The sequence below is a fragment of the Uloborus diversus genome, unplaced genomic scaffold (genome assembly GCF_026930045.1).
Source record: "Uloborus diversus isolate 005 unplaced genomic scaffold, Udiv.v.3.1 scaffold_864, whole genome shotgun sequence".
NCBI lineage: Eukaryota > Metazoa > Arthropoda > Arachnida > Araneae > Uloboridae > Uloborus > Uloborus diversus.
In genome coordinates this window covers 9,222-34,927 of record NW_026559082.1, presented here as the reverse complement: position 1 = coordinate 34,927, position 25,706 = coordinate 9,222, and the positions used below count along the sequence as shown (strand labels likewise).

General features: G+C 31.5%; 1 protein-coding gene across 1 annotated transcript in view; it reads right to left on the bottom strand.

Annotated features, from left to right (window-relative positions):
* Window positions 1–11,018, bottom strand: part of LOC129233979 (serine/threonine-protein phosphatase 6 regulatory ankyrin repeat subunit A-like) — a 61,831-nt gene extending 50,813 nt beyond the window's left edge. Inside the window, exon 1 of the mRNA XM_054867890.1 lies at window positions 10,945–11,018. The gene's annotated coding sequence lies outside the window, so the exon portion shown is untranslated. The remainder of the gene's footprint in view (window positions 1–10,944) is intronic.
* Between the last annotated feature and the right edge of the window lie 14,688 nt (window positions 11,019–25,706).

The following is a 25,706-nucleotide window of genomic DNA, read 5'->3' as shown; positions in this document are numbered from 1 at the left end:
GTCGAGATTGAGAACAAAGCAAAGTTAAATTAAAATTTAAACAACAAACAAAACCACACTGGAAAAGATAGAAAAGCTGAACGTGCTTTGAAACTGGTTTACGAATGTCGGGGAAAACGGTCATGTTTTACTTCACCTATTAGTATGTGATTAATAATTGCATAATTTAGCTTTAACTTTTCATAATTCAGATATTTTCATTCTGTTAATTTAATAGTTTGTAATTTGAAACTGCGTTCAGTTGACTCATTGTGATTTTAATTTGAGGTTGCCGAAATAAATGCATCGTAATTGGAAAAAAATCATTATTTTGTGTCTCCTGGATTCTTTTCGGTTATTGTTATCGGTCGGTTATTGTTATCGAATTATATTTGTCCCAAAGTGTTCACATTAAGCGGCGCCTACTGTATTTTGATGATTTTTGTTACAATACTTTATTTAAATGAGGGGGTGTCACTTTACGTACGTAAAAGATGTGAATGCTAAAGATGATGTAGCTATTAAATTTAGAAGATAAAAAATGTGATGGGTACACAACATTACCCCTGCTACATATTTTATGTCTTTTTCTAACTCAAAAGAACAGATGCAACACATTGGAATATACGCACCCCTTAACTTAATATTTTTTGACACCCTTAAAATATGTTATATTAGAGTTTGAGACTTTCAAATTCAAAAAATTTGGATGTTCTTGTGTGTTTTATGCATTCAAAATCTGGAGGAAAACACTGTATTGCTTTGAAAGAAATGATATTCTTAGTAGCTACTGTAAAAATAAATACTGCAGATAAAGCAGGATTTGAGAGCTGTACGATTCTCCAAAAGGTTATAATTTAAACATTCAACAAAAAATGTGGTGAAAAGAAATTTTTAAAACAGTTTTGAAAATTCAGAGGTTCAAACCCTAAAAACCCGCCCCTAAAATGCGGCCTTGAAACTATTGCATAATATTACATGATATAATAAACCATATTCGAAATACATTCTACATTTTTTCCTATTTTTAATAAAGAATGAATCACTTCGATACAATCGAAAGCCCGATTTTACGTCCTCCGAATTTACGTTTTCCCTGCATTTAAAGATTTTTCATCAAATCCCATCGACAGATTTGCTGCTATTTATTTCCCGTTATTTACGTTTTTTTTAACCAAGATCCTCGAGAATCGTAAAATCGGATTTTTACTCACATAATTTTTAGATAGTTTCTAAAACAACTAACATAAACATTAGATATCGTGATATTTTCAAAATAAATATTGCATACACATCATCCTATTAAATACAGTTGGCTCTCTGTTGAACGACTTTCAAGGGACCACAAAAAATTGTCCTTAAGTAGAAAGTGTCCTTAAATAGAATGCTTTTAACACTACAGTGGGCCATTCGGGACCGTGAAAAGCCGTCGTTAAATAGAGCAAGTCGTTAAATAGAGCGCCGTTAAACAGAGAGCCAACTGTATCATGGTACATATCAATCGATACATATTGGTGATCCCTGGTTTGCATACAAAACTGTGGAATGTGACGTAGAAAAGAAATCAAACAGTTTGTGTTCAAATTGAAAATGTAAGGGAGGAAAAAAAAGGTTGATAAACTGGAATTTAATTTTCAGCAAGTGTCACTTCAGCAAGTCTCCACACACAAAACTTAGGGTTCATTTTAAAACACTTTCTAACGCCATTTTCTTTCTTGCTCTGAAGAAGCCCGCGTTCCATTCAAGATAATATCTGCACCCCAGAGCCAGACTGAACTAACAGGGGCCAATCCAGGATTTTTTTCTCCGCTACCTATTTTTGTGAAAGTATTGCATCATTCTATTTTTGTGAAAGTTTTTTTTATCAGCATTGTTTTTGTGAAATTTTAGAAGCATCCTGAATTTTGTAAAAGAAGTAGTGGAACAAGTGAAATTTTAGTTCGAAAAGTGGAAATGTCATCTGGTATTATTTTTAACCCAAGAAGTACTAAAAATACTGTCGTAATTTCAGCTTAATGGTCTATGTGCTGTGTACAATATAGGAAATTATGAGAAAAAAAGTTCCTCAAAACAGATGTTTAAAAGATTGCGATAGTCTTGCTTTGGAGTGAAACAGCTAAAATTTAGTTAAAATATTACAAAAAGGTTTCTATTTAAGCAATCGTTCACATAAACCTGCTTATAATTTTATTTTATGAGTATATTTTGTTTTAAACAGAGAAACAAATTTTATTTTAAAATGCGAATTTTTGTGAAATTTTCGACGTTTTTGTGAAGCTACTGATTTTATTACTCGATTTTTGTGAAAGTATCGATTTCAAAATAAGATTTTTGTGAAGGTACCGAAAAATGGTAGCAAAATCCTGTATTGGGCCCTGACTGAGTCGAAAAATTGCGATTTTCCGCTCATTAGTGCATTGTATGTGGAAGCCTATTCGGTATCGAGCCACGTGAACGTCATTCTTTTCAAAAAACTCCTTTTCATTTTTTTACCAATTTTAAAAGGGCGCACGCCCCATCCTTTGTATGAGCCAGAAAAAGTTTTTCCTCTCTCCTGTTAAATGACCATAACGTGACTCACGTCCTTCTGAGGTACAGGCATTCCAAAACATTGGCTTACCTTGGCGTCAGTTCTGCTTTTAAAAGAAAAAATTCAAACAAAAGTAGTTTCACTTACGGAGTTCATCTTTCCTGGATTTTACTTCTTCACTCTTTCCAAGAATTAATTAAATATCTTCTTTTGTTTTAACTTCCCAGTGCCTGCAATTGCAGTTCCTGTAATTATAATCAAAAGATAGAGCATAGGTTATGTATTCAAACAGATTTTAAACAATATACATTTTCATATTCGCAAATTTTTCAAAAATAAATTCCTCGCAAATCGAACATTTTAACTCAACAGCACACAAATGTTTCATATCGGGGAGTCCGAGATTTAAATCGTAAACAAATTGCGCAAATGGCACCGACCGCTGCAGAAAGGCAAAAAAGGAGGCGAGATAAAATAAAAAACAAAGGAATGAAGATTACAGAAATTAAAATGAAGTAAAAGCTAAAAAGAGCAGAGGTTGAAACACAAATTCATTCATTCATAAAAACCTAGCTAAATTACCAAAGTTAGTTCAGAAAAAAGCTAGAAAGAGAAAAATAGAATAAGAGTAGAAAAAAATAGAGAGCATTGAGAAGTGCCACGTTTCAAATAACAGTTGCATTATCCCCCTTAAAAATAAAACCTCGTTAATTTCTGTTAGTCCAGGGGTTCGCAACCTGTGGGCGGCCACCTCCCAGGGGGTCGCGACATTACCCCCACATTTAAAAATATGTCATTGCATAGTTGAAAAATTCAAATACATAGGGGGAAATAGAGTAGCATCAATTCTCGAACGCAATGGCGAATCAAAACCCTTGTGCCTAAAACTATTTTTTTAGAAACTATATTTTGTGAGAAAATATCAAAAACAGAACAAAATGTGTCAAAATATTTTTTTTGATTATTTAATCTAGTTATTCAAAGTGACCAATTCAAGTATGGATATATATGTAACTTATTTGTGCAGCTGATTTTAATCTAGTTACGTAAAAATTAAATTTTTCATTAAAAATTTCAATTTGTATACAGGAGGGTTTTTTTTCCCCATAAATCAATTTTTTTGACATTTATGCATGTGTGCAAAATAAAGTGTTCTAAATAAAAATTTAAAAAAATCGACTTAAACGCAATAAATTACAATTTTTTCTCATTACAGAACGTATTATATTAACAATATGAACTCAGGGGTCTGTCCAGGATTTTTCACAGGGTCCGTTTTTTGTGAAAAATGAAAATGATTTTGCGAAAAAAGAATTAATTTTGTGAAAAATCAAATTATTTCGCAAAAAAAAAAAAAATGCTAAAACGAAATTTTTGAATTTAGAGATGGCACAAACTGCATCAATTAAACTTAAAATTAAGTGTTTTCCTCTTCTATGTCGAGAATATCATTCTGGAGTGTTTTTTATATAGTTCTGGACATTTAGTGAGGGGGGGGGGCATCGCTCTCTTAAGTATCAACATTTATCTACCATTCTACATTATGTTAAATTATACTAGAAACATTTCTGTACAGTATTTAAAACATTTGTAACAAAAAAAATAAATAAATAAATAAAATAAAATTCAGACAAGGGTCAGCATTTTTAACTTTTTGACCCAACACTCTTAAAAAGCACAGAATTTCGTTTAAAACTTATAAATTCTGTGATTTTTACAAAAATAAAAAGATATTTTAATTGTTTAACTCTTGACAAAGCGTAATAAACACCAAAAATTCGAAAAATTGGAATCCCATAGCAGATGCAAAGAGATCGCAATTCTTAAAGTGAAGGCATCAAAAGTATAAAAACGGCTTGTAAAAGAAATATTTTTGATAAAATTACTTTAAAATTGCAGTTTAGAGTCCTATCATAAACATTTCATTAATATCCGTGGACACAGTTGAAGCAAAAAATAAAAAGAATATAAAATAAACCATCTATATCTATCCTCTTAAAAGATATTGGAATTTTGCTTTAAAAACTTGAAATGAGAGTTCTAACAAAAATAAAAAGACTTTTCATTTATTTGCATCCTAATAAAGCGAAGTTAGTTTGAAAAAAGAACAAAATATAATTCTCATATCGGATGTTAAAAGATTGCGTTTTTCAAAGGGTAGACATCTTAAGAACAAAAAAAAAAAAAAAAAAAAAAAAAAAAAAAAACGGTAATTAAAAGAGTTTATTTAAAGTTGTTAATCATCCTTTTTAGCATTGAAAAATCAAAACTCATATAATTTTCTCCCAAAATAACAGTTAAACATCGCACCGCACCTTAAAAACGCAAATATTGACAAGCAGTAAAATGATGAGAATTTTTTCTAATCAATTCATTATAAAGGTTCAAAGCCAGACTCTAAGTGGAGATAATTTTGAAGTTGGTAACCCTATCTAAAGCGATCCGATCCGTATTTTTCCCCCACCCTTACTATCCCTTTGCAGTTTTAAGTTCATTTCGCAGGCATATATTATTATTGTTTATTAAATCATGAGCGGGGAGAAAAGTGCTTACCAACGCCTTTTCAGAAAAGCTTACAACAACACCGCTGCTAATTAGCTGTGATAAAACAAACAAGCATTATATTTATTTGGCAGTAGCAATTATTTATCGTTTGCAGTAGCGCCCTTTTTTTTTTTCTTTTGCAAAATTAGGCGATTTTGTATAAGCTGATCCCTCTAATTTGACTTCAGAAAAGGTTCCAAAAATTATCGGTTTATACACAGAAATATGCGTTATTTTGCTTTCACATTTGCTCTTTCAATAAACAATTTGTGAAAGATCCGATCTTGTTTATCAGAATTTTGTGAAGGGTCCGTTTTGGTTGATTGGAATTTTGTGAAGGGACCGTTAACGGACCCAAATATCCTCTGGCCAGACCCCTGGAACTAAAAAAAAAATAGTACAAGTTTTATTATGTAACTGTTTAGTCATCAACTTCTTGTTCTTTAATCCATGATTTGAAAAAAAAAATCCTTAAAACATCATGTAAATATTATTTGCAAAAACTTTTTAAAAAATGAAGCTTTTTTTTTTTTTTTGCACTTAAATATTGCACATTTAATAACATTCCTTTGTTACAAATGGAACTAAAATTACTTGTCTTGGTAGCGTTGTGAATTTCCCTTTATCATACGTAGCCAACTGTTACATAAGGAAGTTTTTATGTAATAGTTATTGGCAATTTTTTTAAGTAAGATTTTGGAGAAAAATATTGTCAAATACTCATTAATTAAACCTCATTAAAAGCTATATTTATGCAATGTGAATATTGCAGTAAATATGGATTGATTACATTAAAAACCAGGATCTCATACAGGGAGGGGGTTTTGCAGGCCTGTCACTTCAAAATATTTTGTTTTGAAGGGGAGGGGCAAAGCGTTTGATCGATACATTTTATCTGAAAAAACAAAAAAATGCTTAAACTCATCATGTTTGCAGGAATGTGCCAGTTGCGACAAACTGCTCCAAAAGACTGCTAAATGAACTTTTCTGCTCCAAAATCGGACAAACTTGCACCAAAAGTGCGATTTTGCATTTAATGTTGCAGTTCCTTCAGCATATTTGGGAGTTTTTTCACATTATCATCAAGTTTAGGCATTTGTAGCTTGTTTTTTACGATTTTTTTAATATAGCCCCAATTTGTTGAGTATTTCAAAATCCGATTGCATCCGCTTTTGAAAAATTCAATCATTTTAATTTATTATGTGATCGTTTCCTTTGAGTTGAAAAATTTTGCATTGACCATTATTTTCAACCATTCTTATCTTTTGTTTTCAGAAGAAGAGGACTTGTAAGTTCGTCTTCTTGCAACGCCCACTCAAAAATGTCAAATCTAGTTGCATCCGAAATGATCTAATCAAATCAGGGTTGGCAAAAACCCGGGTTTTTTTAAATAAAACCCAAAAAAACCCAATTAAAGCTGGGTTTTTTTAAAAAGAAATGTGGGTTTTTTGTCTTTTTTTAGGGGAAAGGTGGGGTACTCGTAGTATATTGTAGCATAAGTATATGGACAAAGCACAAAAATTGTCTTGATAAAAAAAGCTGGAAAATTCAGCGTTTTCTGAAGAAAAGTATAAAAGACGACAAAATTCAAGAATGGTGAAGTTTCAGATTATTTTAGTTTCCATGATTACCAACAGTTCAGGCAAAGTTACTTCTTGAGTGATAAAATCTATTATTCGTTTGTTCGTTTTTAATTTCTACATTTTTTTGTATTTTACTTTATTGTATTTCATTTTGTTATGCAAAACTACTGTAGAACCTCAAGTAGTTTAAATCCCTTTTTACTGAATTCCAGCTTAATCAAGACGTTTCTTTGAATTTTATGTTACATGTTTTGCTATTTCTGTGTACAGACTAAGAAATATTAAACTTTTTCGTAAGATAATGAAAATACTGTACATCCTATTCTGTTTTCTGTCCAACCATTTGTAAAACCTGTTAATTTCTAAAAAATATACCTTGTTTATTCGAGTTTTGTGACAGTGTTGGTTTGCAGAAAATAATTCACATGAGAGTCTTTTAGCTAAAGTAGTATCCTTTGTACAATCTGCAAATATTGAGAAAATCTGACGTGACAGGACTTAATCAAAATAATTTGAGTTCATTTTTGACCAGTTGAAGGAAAAAAGTTAAATATATTTATTTAAAATCTTTGAAGTATTTTTTAATGCCCTTAAGAGTTAAAAAATACTATTAAAGTTCAAAATTCATTTTTTATATTCATTGTCTATGGTGAAGAATAAATAAGAAGAAGTTTAAATTGTAAAAGTATTTAAATTAATTATTTTTTTTAAAAACTTCTCAGAATATTTTAAAAAACCCAAAAGTGGGCTAAATAATGGGTTTTTTTAAATGGGTTTTTTAAAAAAAACCCATTGGGTCCAACCCAATTGGGTCCAATCCGGCCAACCCTGAATCAAATGCCACGAGTAAAAATTAATATTGTTCACCAGTTTTTAATCTTGTGTTTAAGATTTTAGGACAGAAAATTGATCCCTAATTTTGGTTGGAGACACATAAGATAGCAAAAATCGGGGAATTGTAATGCTCTGGCGATGAAAATGCAGACAAGTTTCTGAGACTCAAGCATTACTTTCCATATTCTGAGCCTGCCTCAAAATTTTTATTTTTATTTTTTCACATGTATTTTAAAATTCCTTTTCTTACGACATCATTTCTCAAAAGCATTTTTTTTTTCGTTGTAATTTCATTATTAATTTTGTGATTAAATATCAAATAGTTAAAAATTAAAGGTTTTAATGGTTTCCTTTGCTTGATCTACAGATTTGTTAATCAAGTAGCTCAGTATGTAACATATATGACTATGTGTATAAGGTCAAATGTTAGTAAATAACTTACAGGTACCAAAAAAAAAAAGATTAATAAATAGCTCTTTAAAACTCACTTGTAATTTGTTGAGGCTAAGTTTTTAAATTTAACTATTCTTTTTTGCTTTTTTTTAGCCTTTTTAAATATATTTTTGAATTTTATGTATATATATCTTGTGTCTTTCACATATATGTATGAATTACATAAAAGCAAGCAAAATTTAAAAATAGATATCAAACACCAAAACTTAAATGTGAACAAAAGCAGTGATGTATTAAGCAAAGTAAATATGTGAACTAAATTTAAATCAATGTAAGAAAAAAGTAGAGCAGGACATGGCTTGTTTTTTGTGAAAAATATTAGACAAAAAAGAAAATAAATAAAGAAATATAAAATAAAATTAAAATAAACAAATAAATAAATGCAATTAAGAGAGCTTCAATCAGTAGTTGGAGGGTTGGAGTTACGGTTTTTTGCATCCTTCATCTCCTTTTTTATCATTTTATCATGTCACACATGTTTCTGTGCGTGAAATATACATAGTTGCTACAAATTGATGCAAAATTTAACTTTTCGCTACGGCAAGCTGCTCCAAATTTGCAATTTCACTGCTCCAAATTCACCGTTTTACTTCTCCAAACTCTCCATTTTCCTACTCCCAAGATTACTCTAAAAGCGAGTTTAGGACGGCACATCCCTGTGTTTGGAAAATCCAGGGAGAGAAACCCCCTCATCTCCCAAATGACGGACCTGGGCAGTTCTCAAAAGGTGGGAACAAACACAGACCTCAACTTTGAAGCTTCAACACCAAATAACTTTCATTTTAATTAACTCAAAAATTTTTGAGTTAAATTATAATACTGTATAGAGACAAGAATTGACATAAATTATGGAAAAAATGCTCTTTAAATGCCCTTAAAAAAATATTTTCTTTGCTAAAAGGCGCAATTTTGGACATACCAAAACGTTAACTGAGCAAATGTACCATTAAAGAAAATTTTTTTAAAATTATTTCCATACGTTTCAAAAAAAATTTAAAGGTTCTTACACTGAATAATTTTTTGTTAATATTTTACACAAATAACAAAAGTAAAGACAGATTATTCACTTTGTAAACGATTTTAGAAAATAGTAAGTTTAAAATTTGATGCATGTCCAAAATTTACGATCTTTAAAATGCTATTTTTTGAGAACTAAGTATATGATGTTTTCATTTTAAAGGTGTTTATCGAGCCTCGGAATCAATTTTTAATTGTTTAAAAGTGTTTTCATAAGCTTTTATGCAGTATCTTAGAAGAAAAATGATTTTTCTTAAACATACATGTGAGATGTCCAAATGGCGTTACGATCTTGATGCCGATAATTCTGTCCGTTTATTCATAATTTTTGATGATCCACTGTCTTCTAACCTCAATAAAAAAGGTTATTATAATGTTATCTTTTTTAATCCATTGGTATTTTGCATAATTAATACGTTACACATTGAACAATGCATAAATTACAGTAGTAACATGGCTTTCTATGATCGAACGAAAGCCATTTTGCGCTAACATCGCCAAGCAAACTTCCGCTGGCGACAACACAGTATACGATACGCTAAAGGTTACCAGAGGGGAGTTCCAGTCTGACAAATATAGTTTATCGTCAGCTGTACCACTTTTGGCGACTTTATCACCTGCGCTAGCAATTTTTTTTTTTTTTTTCCGCTTTTATTATTTTAGAATTCTTTTTCTCTTCTTTCTTTTGGAAACATAATTTAACGATCTCCTCCAAATAGAAATACGAATTCCTTTCTTCAATAATTTTTTTAGACATCATTTTAATTCTTATGACATTAGAAAAAATATTCATTATTAAAACTGATGTCACTTTTTACAATTGTATTATTTTTAATTTGAAGCTTTTTTTAAACTTTGCATCAATTTCTTCAAAATCATTCCAAAACTTTATTAAATGTAAGGAGCAGCATGTATAGCCATTCAAGTATTTCATTAATATCCTCTTTATTATTAAATTGCAAAATTTAAAAAGTAATAAATAAAATTTTCATTGGAAAAGTTAAAAATCAGATTAACAATTGTCAAAAATGATGAAACTTACGTTATGATGATGTCCAAAATCCGTTACCTACAGGAAAGCAATGTCCAAAATCTGTTACCTACAGATTGCTGATTTAATTTGCTAATTAACAATTTTTACAAATACCTGCTGTCTTTTCATGTTCATATATTGTGTTCTAGGTATGCATACTATAGAATAAAATCAAAATTGATGTCAAATTCGAAAATTTTTGAAATTGCTCAAAGTTAACTTTTTTGTTCCCACCTTTTGAGAACTGCCCACCTGCTTTTGGCTTCAATTATTTTCATTCTTAGTTGCGTTGCATTGTCAGGAAAACAGACTTCAGTGTGCAAATAATTCTTCACTCTTTAAGGTCACAATGAGGGGCTTAGCATAAACAATAAACAAACACAATAAACAAACACAATAACAAACACAATAAACAAACACATATTTTCCCATGCAACAGAAGAAAGTTATAGAAAAGTACCAAAATTATGATCAATGCAGATAAATTCAAACATTAAATTTAAATTCTGTTGCTTTTGACATCATCTCAAATATTATGACACATTAAACTCACTTAAAGTATGAAACATCAATTATTTTTTAAAAACAATCAAAAAACTGATCATTGTAATGAAAGTTAAGCGATGATAAACTGTAGTATATTACTAAATATTCGATCTTTGTCAAAATACGGCGTTTGGTGCATCTCTAATACGAATATCAATCAATGCTGTTTAACTTATAGTTTCGAACTAAAATGCTGAGTGATTCCATTGTTTTATGAAAATGAAATGAGAAAAACTCAGAGACAGAATAAGATACCGACGGAGCCAGTCTTTTGTTTAAAATGGCGCCGCTTCTTTTGTTCGAAGTGACGAGAAACAGGTCATTTTTGTAAAGAGTTCTTATAAGTCTACCTTCGTAGAAACAACAGATGTAGAACATGTAATAAATGTCCAACTGAGGGGGGGGGAATAATTATAAAATTGTACCTTTAAAAATCGCAGTAGATTCACCTTTGGCAGCTAAAAAGGCGTTCGGTTAGGGACCGAAAGATTCTGAAAGCGTCAGGGTGAAATAATAGTGCAATATCTTCGCTTTTCTACTTGATTTTCTTATCGTTCATGCTGCCATCTAGCGAACAGATGTATGACTATTAATCAATATTAATTATAAAATAAGGTTGCAAAGCCCTCTTAATGAAGGTTGTCTTCTTCTTTTTTTCCCGTATTCATTTATTCTTTATAATTAGCCAAAATATAAATATTTGGAGAATTAAAAAGATTACATTTAGCATTTATGATGGAAAAAAATGAAAAATTGACTTTTTCATTTACATACATAATTATTTACTTTAGTGCAATCTTATTAAGAAAAGAGAAGAAGAATGTATTATTTTTGGTTACACTTGGTGTAAATGGGTGAATAAATAAATTTTCAAATTTATTAATATATAAGCACGATAAAATTCAAATTGCCTATAATTGTTAGTAATAATAAAATTATTCAAAGGGACAGGAATAAAGTAGTATTATCAAACGGTTTTCCATTTGGGTTATTCTGAATAAATACATTGTGCATTTGCATGAAATAGCCTTAGGATATGGAAGAGCTACGATTCATAAAAAGAGTAATTTAAAATTGGACGACAAACATTGGACGTTCTTGGGAATTGGTATTTGTTAGATTTGGAGGATGTAAAATTAAGTCTCTGAAAAAAAAAAAAAATATGTAATTTCAACTGATGAAAGTATACTCAATAAACTTCGGTAAAAAAATATTTTAGAAATGAATAAAAAAAGTATTGATTGAATTATTTTCTTCCTATTCATTTACTTTTTGCACTTAATATTCATTATTAATTAATGCCAGGTGAAAATATGTACAATAGAATAAAAGTTATTAAACTAATTTTTTGATAATCATATCTTTAAAAAGTGAAAAGGGTGCTGAAAAAATGTCAGTTAATTAAAAGTGAGCAACGAAAATTTTTAATTGGAAAAAAAAATTCAAATTCGTTTACAACAAATTTAATGATGAACATATCAGTTTAAAATATGAGTTTCAGTTTTATATCAAATACAAAAAAATAAAAAAAACTAATTTGAATTCTGAAATTTTTAATTCAAATTATGTTTTTCGCAATCACGAACTGCGACAGGACCTTACTCATTGGGGTTATTGTTTCTGGAAATGGCTCCTGTCCCCCCCAAGCCTGCCCCTCCTCCAGGGCGGTTACGTGTGCATCGTTGTGTGTGTGTGTGTGTGTGTGTGTAAGATTGTGTGTGTGTGTGTAGACTTGTGTGTATGCACGTAGGGAGTGTGAGTGTATGTGTGTGAAGTCGTGTGTGTTTGTGTGAGTGTGTGTAGGACATGGACGCCTCTGACCAAGAGAAGCAGATAGCTCAGGACCGGAGCAGCCGCGCCTGCAGAGGACGGTGAGCGGTGGTGCTGCAGAGGCTCCTGGTCCAAGCTGAAAAAGGAACCAGACGCCAAGAACGGTCAAGTGAGGACAATAAGCAATCGTGATTGCTCAAAAAAAAAAAAAAAAGCCCTCAAACATTTTAGTCTGCAAGACGCTCATATGTGAAACATTTTCTATGTTAAAATTCTATATAAAAGTAGTTTTATTGTAATAATGATAAAGGTTATTAGAAATGACTACTTAACATCTGGGTTTGTGATTTTTTAATTTTCTTTTTGAATTAAAAAACTCGGATTTTTTCATTCAGATTTTTTTAAATCTTGAAACATTTGTATATTAGGGTTGGTTGGGGGACGTGGGTCACTGCGGTAAGTGGGTTACACCCTTCTAAAACTGAAATAGGGATAAACAACTCTTCAAACTCTCTTCAACAATTTCAAACTCCTTTGCAGAGATCATGTTAAATTTCATCACAGTAATTGGTTTAGCACATATTTGGGATTCGTGAAATTTTTCTAAGTCATAGCACTTAGTCAAAAAAAAAAAAAAAATTCTGAAATTTTTTTTTTTGCGAGTTCAATTAACATTTTTCAAAGAAGTGTTTCCAGGTAAGTTTTTATAATTTTTATGATAATTAATTTTTCACCTATAGTATAACTTAAAGTTCGTACAGCAACAAGAATTTTTGAACAAAATATTATTAATAAGTGTTTAAGAGGAGGGGTCCCACTTACCCCGTACATTTTTGCTATACGTGGTAAGTGGGTATTATACCCATCTACTAAGTAAGTGTGTATTATACCTACCCCCTCACTATGGGGTAGGGTCCCCCTATAATAATGGGAATTTCAAAATAAAGAGCAACTCTGATTAAGTATTTGTATTGGCGAAATACTAGACGACTATGACGACTTAGTATAGGAATTGATAGATGAGCTAAAAACTGTTAAAGCTGGTGATTATGTATTTGTGAAACGTTCTATTTAAGTAGGTCTAATGTTGGAAGTTGATGTTACAAATTAAAAATAGTGTTGAATTTTCAAGAACGAATAGAAATAGTGACACTTTTTATTGGCATTGTGCAGAAGATGTTGGGAAAATTACTGAGGATGAAACGATAATGGTTCCTTTTTACAAAGACGCAGTCATTTAGTGTTTCCAATTATTTATTTTAATTTATGATTTTGGCAAATTTACTCAAATTGATCTTAATCAACTGTATTACGTTAATTAAACACACCTTTATATGTAAAAGTAAAATATATGTCCCTATAGACTTTCAATAAATTTCACAAATAAAATTGCTTTGTTTTTCGTTTTAATATTTTCCGTGATACAGATTTAAAAAACAGTAAATATCTTACAAATGTCAAAAAAATAATTCCCACTAAAAATGTACCGCACCGCATTTTTAGATATGCTTTATTTAAATTTAAAATAAAGGGGGTAACCCACTTACCCCTTACTCACGCCCGGCTCCTGGGGTAGGCGGCCGCCTAGGGTGGCAGATTTTAGGGGCGGCAAATTTCGAAGTATGAAAATCTGTTCCAGCGCCATAAGATTCACGGCTTCAAGGGTAAAAGTACAAATAATTTTGAGTGTGTATCAGTGCTTGGACATGCAAAGCATATATATATATATATATATATATATATATATATATATATATATATATATATATATATATATATATATATATATATATATATATATATATATATATATATATATATATATATATATATATATATATATATATATATATATATATATATATATATATATATAGTTCGGTTCGGAATATAACTAAAAATTCAATTTAGTTTTAGAGGCGGCAAATTGCGTGGTTTAAAAAAGTCTTTTGAAAATATTAACATCCGTTTCAGTGATATAAGATGCACTATTTTATTAATGAAAAAGAAAACTTAAAGTGTGTACCACAGCTTTGATATGCAAAATCCGTATTATTATTTTATATTATGATTATTATTACTCAATGGGGATGACTGGGGTGCGGCACTAGTCAATGTCGCCTAGGGCGGCAGAACTACTACAGTCGGCCCTACGCTTACTGTGGGGTAAGTGGAAGCCCCATCCGATTTTTTTAAAAATATGATAGTTAAGAATATTTAAAGCAATATTTTAGAAAATAATGAAGAACCTTTGTTTATTAATAATATATAAGATAAAATAAGACAATAAGTATAAAATTTTTTGCTTCAAGACTTATGCATAAGGTTTCAAAAACGAACTATTCTCAAAAGGGGTCCCACTTACCCCATCCAACCCTACTTTACATTTAAAAACAATATATTTCCCACACAATAGATGAAACAGCAACTTTTTAGCTATTTTCGCTTCATGGCAGCTATATTTGAATAATAGGTATAAGTAGACCAGTTTTAACACAAATAATGTATGATTCAAAATAAATTTAGCGTTTAAAATTTAAAAAAAGGTTCATAGAATTTTTATTTTGATCTTTTGGTGCAAGTCTAGAGGCATAGTCCATAATAAATTTTTATCATAAAATGTCTGTACATGTACATTGAGCATAGTAATCTGAAATTTTTCCCCCAGTCTCTTCTCCCCCTTTTTTCAAGCAGTTTTCTAGTATAATTTTCTCTTTTTTTAAACTGAAAACTGTCACACATGATGATAGAACTTTTACAATGACAATTAGAAATCATCCTTCAGAACAAATTTTGACTATCAACCACTAGGTTTCAAATCTAGCTGCTCTGCCCCCCCCCCCCATTCCCCCAGCTACTACCACCAATCCTTTAACTATATACTTCTAGGAAACAGTGGTACCCCTATTTCCTATTATCATATGTTTCATATTTTTTAGAAGAAAAAATCTTAAAATTTGACAGTTTTCTATGTTTATGAGCTTAGAGTCGACAAAAGTTCTGAAATAGATTTAATTGGGGTGAATAAGGCAATAGTTAAAACTTGATTATAAACCAGCCTGAACTGATGAACCTTTCAGCTTACTCTTAAAATTAGCATTAGTTCTCTAAATATTCAATAAATTCTTAAGATTCAGAAATAGGTTATAACGTTTAGATAAGTTGCGATTTTGTTTAACGCTTTGCTTAATCAGGGGTGCCCCTCATCCTAAAGGGAAAGAGCACACCCCCCTAAAAGTCACGAAGTGTCCCCCCCCCCCCCCGCCCTTATCAAGAGCTCCCCAAAATTGAGAAAAATACTCCTAAAAACAACCCCCATAAAAATTTCAATGGATCAGTCTGCGGCATGACCCTCCCCCCCCCCCCCTTTGATGGGCACCCCTGGCTTAATGATAAGGTTTCCATCATCATGTATATTTTTAGAGTAAAATAATGTGTTAAACAATTACTTTACTTAATAAGTTTACTTAATTACTTTATTTAAAGTCATGGTGTATAAGAAAAAATGCATTTTTTTTTTATACATACTTTTTTCCGAATTGTAATTTTGGAATAAAAGCAATATTGCAAGAATAATCTATGTAGTTTAGCCAGTTGAAGTTAAGATTGTATAATGCAGTGCAGTTAAATTTAGAGCAATACATTCTAAAAATTCAAATTTAATTAATAAAAATAAAATCAACTGATTTTAATCAATGATTTTGTTAAAACAATTTCTTGATTCAAATCAACGGGGTTTTTTTTAATTACTTATTTTAATTCATGATTTTAATCATAACTTAAATCAAGCTGATTTAAATCAACGAACACTGCTTAACATTAAGTAAGATTGTCAAGCAGTTAATAATAATAAGTATTAACAAAATCGAAAGCGTTGTACGGTTCCAAATTATGAACACATTGAGCATTAAAAAATGATAACAATTACGATTAAAAAAATGGTGCTCATATTTTAATATTTTGTTGTCAGTCAAGAACTTTTTTTTAAACGTTTTCTTAAATTAGTCAAGTGCATGCTGGGCAAAGTGACATAGTTCAATTCGTTTACTTATTCAATCATTTTAAGTATTAATTCATTAATGCGCAATACAAAGAGCGACTTTACCAAAGGGGGTTGCTTTGTGGCTAAGCGGGTGCAATATTGGCGCGTTATCGCTCACTTCATTTTCCCCGTTCTTTTTTTAACTTTTGCAGAGCCAGTACATGACATGGGCGGTTAGATTACTATGCAAAACACCATTCGATACGTAACTACAGCCTCCCCCCCCCCCCATATTTTTCAAACATTATGAAAATTTTAAGGCTTAAATAGAGTAATATGAATGATTATACTGTCGAAAGCGTTTCTTATACCAAAGTTTTTTTTAATGAGTTCATTTCGAATAATTACCGTTTCATTTTGTTTGCAAACAAATTTAGTGATCTTTTTTTAAAAAAATTTTACAGTACCTTTATTTTACATCAAAATTGCACATTTTTGCAGTATTGTTAAAATATTTTATATGATTCCTCCACGTATTATGGTGTAACATTTAAAATGTTACCCGGCATTCGAATTTTTTTCGTGAGTATTTAGTGTAAATAAAAATTACAACTTTGAGAAATAAATTAATCAACTGTAAAGCCTTAATATGGAAAGCGAGAAGCAAGAGCGTTTAAGAAAACTTTCAAAACCTGATTACAATCCTTGATAGCGAAAACTGAAAACTGGGAAATTGTCAGAAAAAAATTCATTCCCCGCACCCTCCCTCAGAGAAAACATGCTTTAAACTAACTATAAAGTCTGAAATTGTATATCTGCGCTTTGAAAAAAATGTATTAAAGAAATCTTATTTTTAAAAAACTAAGAGGTGTCTGACTTTTTTATCTTTTAAAGAAAAAGAAAGAAAGAAAGAGCACAGAACACAATGTGCGGATGTTATTATAAATATGAACAATTAAGTTAATTAATTTGGGGGACTTAATTGTGAATAAAATGTTAAGTAAGGTAGTTTTAAAGTTCAATAAATAACTTTGCAGAAAAATTAAATAAGAAATACCAAAGTAATTGAAAAAAAATTGCAGGTTATTGCATATCCGAGTCTCGGGGTTTCAAGGAACACCTTTTTAAAGACAAAATAAGTGAACTTGTGGATCAAAATAATCCGACAAATGCCCCTTGACTTTTCATCTTGTGGTTTCAAGAAGCCGTTTCAAAGGGACTCCATGTCAAATTGCAGGAAAAAAAAAAAAATACTGCATTACATCAGCGCAAAAAAATTCATTATATTAATTCTAATAAAATTTCGCAGAATATAATTCAATATGCCTATAAACAGGTGTGAAAATGATGCACGGCATTTCTATATTTTAGTTTAAATCAATTAACTATTTCTTAAAAACTACAAATTACGCGATGCGTCAAAAATTTCGAGTCTATTATTGACATTAATAGCAATCACATATCTAAAGCTAAAATGCAGAATGTCTGGTAACTTTTATTTTATAGTAAAATGCATATTAATCAGGGCCCAATACAGGCTGATTTTGCTACCGTTTTTCGGTACCTTCACAAAAATCTTGTTTTGAAATCGGTACTTTCACAAAAGTCAAGTAATAAAATCAGTAGCTTCACAAAAACATTGAAAATTTTACAAAAATTTGCGTTTCAAAATATAAAATTTGTTTCTCTGTTTAAAACAAAATTTACTCATAAAATAAAATTCTAAGCAAGTTTATATGAACAATCACTTAAATAGCAACCTTTTTGTAGTATTTTAAACTAATTTTTAGCTGTTTCTCGCCAAAGTTTATTAAGTAATATTATCTCAATCTTTTAACATCTGTTTTCGGGAACCGTTTTTCTCATAATTTCCTATATTGTACACAGTACATAGCTTTTTAAGCTGGAATTACGATGGTATTTTTTGCATTTCTTAGGTTTTTAGCTCCCCCCCCCTCCCCAAAAAACAAAACCTGTTAAAAATAATGCTAGATGACATTTACATTTTTGGAACTAAAATTTCACTTATTCTACTTTTCCTTTACAAAAATTATGATGCCTCTAAAAATTCAGAAAAACAATTCTTATATATAAAAAAAAACTTTCAAAAAAATAGAATGATGCAATACTTTCACAAAAATAGGTAGCGAGAAAAAAATCCTGGATTGGCCCCTGTTAATAAGAAAGTGACAAAACGTTAATTTAAATCCTCTTTGTACGCTGCAAAACCTTGGCGAGCATTGCTGTCGCCAAACGAATTCAAAAGCTTGCCAAGCTAAGCGTACACAAAAACGAACATAAAAGCAAAATTTAAAACAGTAGACTGCGTTTACAGTGGTATAATTAAGTGATAATGACAAAATGAATGCATAGATACCGTATAGCACCAAAATAATGCATATATATTAAACATCCGTATATTGATAACAAACAGCAAAAGAGTTGTTCAGTGCTGTATTTCATTGGATTTTGCGTATTTTTGATAGCTTCTCGGACGCTCCATGTTAAGTCTACGGGGGTAAACTGGAGGCTTCGACCAATGAGCGGAGGGTCGCGTATTGCGAGACTCTGAAGCGAAGCTTCTATATAGGGACTCTAATTTTATGCACTGAAAAAGACATTCCTTCTAACGCAGAAACACGTGTCTGCAGTGTTCCTGTACATTTGTTTTATTTGCTTTTAAAAATTATTTAAATTTGGTGGGCTAGAACTACACAAGATTGGTATAATTTTTCTTAATTCCAACTTGATTAATCATACCTTTTATTTATTTTTAAAATAATGTTTTTGCGAAATTTTCGACATAAACAATTTTTTTAAATAATGAGTAACTAAATTTCAGCAGGAATTTAGTTTTACAAACTATTATATGGACAAGAACATCTATGCTACTATTCCAACAAGTTCGAAATTTATCACATATGTGTATGTGGTTCTTTTTATGACATAATTGATACTCAGTTACTCAGCCGAGTAGTGAAATGCCGAGCACTCGGCCAAAGTGCTACTCGGTACGTCTCTAATTCAAATCTTATGACGCATTACATTAACTTTGCTGTTACAAACTCATTTAAATATGAAGCAGGAAACAGAAAAACCTAATAATACTAATTGTTTATAAATATGAAATGTAAGTAAAATCTAGAAATTAACGATATATCTTTTGCCTGGGAACTAAATACAGTGGCTTCGGATGAATTACGTTTGCTCTAAATAGCTTCGATTCCACAAAGTGGCAAATCCAATAAAACTGGATTTTATTCTGTATTTGACAATTTGATTCATTAAGGCAGTTGATTCAATAAATTGGCGTTAATAATTTCACAAAAATTTTCCTCAGGAATAAAAAAAAAATCTCCCTTAGATTTTAAACGTGGGTTTTATGCCCTGTAATAGTTTTCTCCATTCTAATTCTGAAATGTTTGAAATCCTAAATACAAATCATTAGTTCCTGAGCTGTGTGAATCTCCAAGCTGACAATACTTAGTAAAAATGTTAAAAATTAGGAATTTTCTTTTTTTTTAATACCAAGTTTTAAATAAAAAATATTTAAAATTGTTATGAATTTTATTTTTGCCTGTCTTTTGCATGACACATCTAAAACCATTTTAAACATGAATGTCTTGAAAAATAAAATGACTTTTCAATTTGTATTTGTGAATTACTTTAATACATAATATACAGCATTAACAACTGTTTTAGTAATAATTATAATCAACATTTATAGATAAAATCAATCAAAAGGTATGACAGATGGCATGAAGTTTACCAGCGCAGAACATACAACCAAAATCTGGCCAATGGCTGGAGGAGCGTCTGGGATAGTTTTTTTCACAAGGGCGATAGGCATGATATCACTCAAAATTCTATATTTTTGCCTTAGCTGTCCAATCACACGTTCAACATGTATCCGTACATGAGCAAGATTTCTTGTCGCTTCCACTTCTAATGCACTCAACTGTCTTTTACCCTTGGTAAACGCAGGAATCTTTATTTCCGCACAGTAAAGTTCTACGTCTTCTTTGACATTAAATCCTCTGTCTGCTAGAACAAGGTCTCCAGGAAGGAGCTTTTCTAGCAGACCAGAGTTCTGAACAATATGTTGTTCTCCCACCCCAAGCTGATGAAATGAAAATTATTACACCTTGAGGTGAGATGCCTATTAAGTACTTTGCAGTGTTGCTGCTTTTATAATGTGAGTGACTTTGTGACCACATTCGAAGGCTTTTCTATCTTGATTTCGAAGCAGTCTATGATTATTGTTGCTTTTTTGCCAAATGCATCTAAAAACGAGGATGGCACTTTCTCGACCAAATCACTTCTTTCAGGCCAAGAAACCATGCGACTAAATCGTACGTGCATGACATATAAGCAATCCTCAAATGCTCTGGAGGATGTTGATTTCGACACTCCAAACCTGTATGCCAAGTCCGTAAAGTCGAAATTCAGTCTTAGGTGCATGAGGGTGAGCAAAAGTTTCTGAAATTTGCTTAAGGCAGACTGTGGCGTTTCTTTTAAATGATGCTGAACCACATCAAAAATAATAAGTAACAATGCATAAGTAGGCAATCCCGTGAAATATTTTACCTTGTCATCATTATCTTTGAAGGAATCTTCATTTAACGTTATCTTTTTAAGATTGTCTTTCACTTTTGAAAGTTCCAACTGCATGTCTCGAAAAACCTGTTGCTGCAGATCTAAATCTTTCATTGATACATCAGTTTGGACACCCACATCCTTATGATTTGACTCGGTATCATTATTGTCGGCAGCACCGCTTTCTGCAAGATCCTCAGCAAGAGAACAAACTTTTCTTTTCATCCTTCGTTTATACCTCGAGCAATCAATGCTGGAGGAACCATAACCAAGATTCACCGATGGGACCCAATCTGGATTATCTTTGTCCTCCAAAGCAGAGGGCTTGCCTGAAATCAGAAATAAAATTATTAATACAAAATTAAAGCATCAGATAAAAATGCTTTGAATATGTCTCAACTAGTAGTTAGTGTTTTAAACTGCTAATAATACATACATTTTTCAGCTTTCTGGTTTTTTTAAAAGTATTTATTATAAATAATTTCTTTTATAAACTAATTTTAAGTAGTTTTTCAATATTGTATTTTTTAGTTTTTTGTTCCCGACTATCGATAAAATCAAAAGAAAATGTTTTCGCGATATATTAAAGCATGGTATGAGGGCGGTGGAGCTTCGATCCTGAACCTTATGAAAAGTTCTTGTGTGCACCACTGTGGACTTTCCCCTATTAAATGGGGAAATAAATCTTTAAGCAAAATTTTCTACGTTTGTCTCCGAATGTGTTTAGATCTTCAATTTTAAAAAACATCAGGAGAGAGAGGAGGAATTGATTTTGATCTGTTTTTTTTTCTTTCTTTTTTGAAACAGTCGGGGAGTATCCCCAAGCTCCATCCCTTACCGTAAACGTCAATAAATGCAAAACTATGATAGCATTTTTAAGGCTTTAGTTTCTACAAATTTCTGCTGAGCTTTTCTTTCCCCTAACCTAAATTTGTCCAAAAAGAAATTGCATTTTCATTCAACAATTTTGAGAAAATTCCCGAGAACAACTCCTGGATCCCTCTCTTTTAATCAGATGAGATCAACAGGGATCATTTTCTAATGTCCCCCCCCCCCCCAAAGAAAAACTATTTTCTTGTAGCGCCGCTGCTGGGCCCCTCCCAAATCAGAATCCTGGCCACGCCACTGCAAAACCCTATCTCAGTCAGAAAGTTATTTTCAAAAGCGTAAGTATATCAAACCTTAATTACACTCATTTTCTCCAGAATTATTTTCAGAGCAGGCATCGAAAATGATATTTTTCTTCATCAATAGTAGTTGCACACATTTATAAGTGGAACAATGGAAGTACCTTCCTTGATAGAGACATACCGAGTAGCACTTCGCTCAGCCTTTCACTACTCGGCCGAGTACTGAGTTGCCGAGTTATCGACTACCAAATATGTTTTAAGAACCAACGATACACACATGATGAATTTTGAACTTATTGGAGTAGTAGTATAGACCTCTATGGCCATATAATAGATTTAAAACTAAATTCCAGGTGAACTTTAATTACACATTATTTAAGAAATTTATTCTTTGTGTCAATTTTTTTACAAGAAAGTTATTTTAAAAAATAACAATAAACAGTTAAATAAAAAGTATGATTGATCAAGTTGGAATTAAAACAAATTGTATCAATCTATTATAGTTCTAGTCCGATAAACGCAAATAATTTTTAAAGTAAATAACGCAATGGTAAAAGCCCAAATATGCAGGAACACTGCAGTCACATGTTTGTGTTACAAGGAATATTTTTTTCAGTGCATAAAATGTGAACTCATGAATGTAAAGACATACGACAAAAATATCGGTCAGATGTCTTTAAATTTTTAATCTCACATTTTGTGAAACAATTTCAATTATTAAAATATTTTAATAGCATTTTTTCCCCTAAGTATTTCTTTACCCAAAGTCACAACTTTTTTCTTACTCTTAAAAATCGACTTAATTTTACTTCCTTTCGTTGTTATAATTATGGTAAAATTTGGATCTGCAAAACCAAGGTTTTAAAAATTCGCAGTCAAGTTTTCAAGTGATTAGGTTGCAATACGATTGAAAGGGTTTTTTTGTTACGAGTCTATGAATATTCATCTTAAGGGTCCCTTAGAATGTTTCTGACCAAAAGTAACTTGTCCTACACAAATATGTGATACAGAAAAGTACTTGACTTTTACTCAGATTATATTTTATAAGTGTTTCTTTTTCAACTTATACATAGAACACAGTCTTATTTTATGAATATAGCAATTGCAAATGATTGCAGTATATAATATGCTTGCACTTTTTGTCGATTGTAAAATCTCTCTTAAACAATATTCAATTTTTTACAACTACTCGGTATTGGCCGAGTATCTGATCAAAATTTGACCGAGTACTGAGTAGTCGGTAAATTGACCGAGTTGGGTCAGGTGGGGGAAAGTGGTGGTAGATTAAAAAACTGAACTTTTCATTCACTATCAATACATTTTTATTATAAAAAGATATTGTAAATAATTTTTGAGGTTATGACAGTCATTTTTATTTTAGTTTAAGAATCTAGCAACAGCATTGATGTTTTCAAATTACACTGTTTACACTACTCATGCAAAAAAACTAATCAAGATAGTTCACTTACCGGTAAGAAAGTGTGCTCCGCAGATTCTGAACCATTGTAATTTGGAGTCTGTCAAGTCTGCTCGTTTAAGAGCGGTTATCCATCGTTCCCGACGTTCAGCACTTAATTTTATTTTGAATTCTGACCCTTTAGTCAGCACCGCAGGTAATCTAAAGAATGTTGTTGCATCTCGATTAGCTCGATTGCTACAACCAAATACGCCACAAAAGGCAGGCATTGCTCAAAACAATACAAAACTAATAATAAGACTATAACTAAGATTAATAACTAATATAATAGACTAATAACAAATAATAGACTAATAACTAATAATAGACTAATAACTAAAAATAGACTAATAAGTAATAATTTACAAAGCTAATAAAAATAGAAAAATAAATCAGATGCGAAAAGTAAGCAATGCAAACCAACGTGGCGAAAGATCGAAATCGAATGATCTGATTCCAGCATGTTTAGTTGTCATCAGCACATGGATTTTGTTTGTCCCACAGCATGACGTCACTTGCGACTGCCCTATTGACCTAAGTGTAGCAATTGACATTTACCTACACGAACTGCTATACCCCACTTATCCGCCGCCTTAGTAGTATGATCTAAATCCTCTTAAAGCTGTTTCACTTGCCCCTTATTCCCTACAATCCCCATAACTTTTACATCATCAGCAAAACAACTAATGTTTCCAGAAATATTTTCATCAATGTCATTCATGAAAAAAATAAACAGAAGAGGCCCTAAAACTGCTCCCTGAGGAACCCCGCTTAAAATATCACTCCATTTAGAATGATTTCCTCTCACACTCACAACTACTCCAGTTTCCTTCCAATCAGCCAATTCCTAACCCAAAGTCAGGTATTTCCATCTATTCCTATATTAGCTAGTTCGCTGAGAAGAGCAACATGCGGTACCTTATCAAAAGCTTTTTGGAAATCAATATAAACAACATCCTCGCACCTTTTGTTATCTAAAGCCAACGATAACCTTGTCATAGAAATGCAATAAATTAGTAGCACGCGATCTACCTTTCCTGAAACCATACTGCAAAATAGTCAACAGACTATTTGTCCCTCAGAAATTCATAATCTTAATTACAGCTTAAAATAAGGAGAAAAAATTACAGTAGTTGATTGACCACAAGTTGAAGTGGATCCAACGCAACATTCTTCTGGTACCCCAAGGACGTAGCCAAGGGGGGGGGGGGTCCATGGGGTCCGGACCCCCCCCCCTTCCCGGAAGACCATTGTCTGCTTTTTGTCAGTTGTTGCACCTCACGTCAACAAAAAATTTTCATAACAGAAAAACTTTATGAAACTCGATATTTTCCCTTTAAATATTCCCATTAATCGGCAATTTTCCCGCGTCCGAGTCAATTCAGAACACGAGAACCTCGTGCAACTGCCTGCCTCCTGTCTCTTGCTGTGTCGCGTACTCCGTCCGAAAATGGTGAATTTCCGTTTCTTCTTCCTAAGCTGGGTATAGTGACCTTAAAATTCGACCCCTTTCCCTTGGTCCACCAGATTGCGTTTGGCGTTTTTTTCTTTCTTTATTTATTTCCTTTTGTTTTGACTATTTTCCCGTTTGGACTTGATTTCCTAGACTCATACTGCACGAAGGACAGCCAGAGTTGGGTGCATTCCTGGTGAATCAGTAACTGAAATTCCTATTATTTTCTGTTTTAACACACAGTATTTTTCTACCACACACTTATAGGAAATATATCTAGAACAAATTTGTAATCAGAAGAAAATTAAGTTTACACAAACTAGGTAAGTTGTAGTTCCCTTTTAAAGTTTTCTTAAAAATACGAGCAATTTTATGTGTTACAGTGCCCGCCACTAATAAAATCACTGGATTATAAAATCAGCCGCTTTATAGAATCAAATCTGGAAGAACAGAATCATTTCCATATCAAAACATGTCAGGTTTATCCTTTAATAAAATCATCCTCGCCGTTTTATAAAATCAAACTTTTGGAGAGCATATGTTAATTCTTCTCTGAATCGAACCAGGATTTTATCTTTTCTTTCAAGGATTTAAAACATTGCAGCACTAATAAAATAAAAAATTCCACATAAACAAAAACGAAAAAAAAAAAAAAGGCGAAGGTTGTACGTTTTTTTCCCCCTTGGGGAGTTGAATGAAAAAAAAAAAGAAGAATGAAGCAGTCTCAAGAGAATTGTTTTAGAGCCATATATTTAGTTGGTTCTGCCTATTTCCACTTCGCAGAACTGTTTCGACATGCA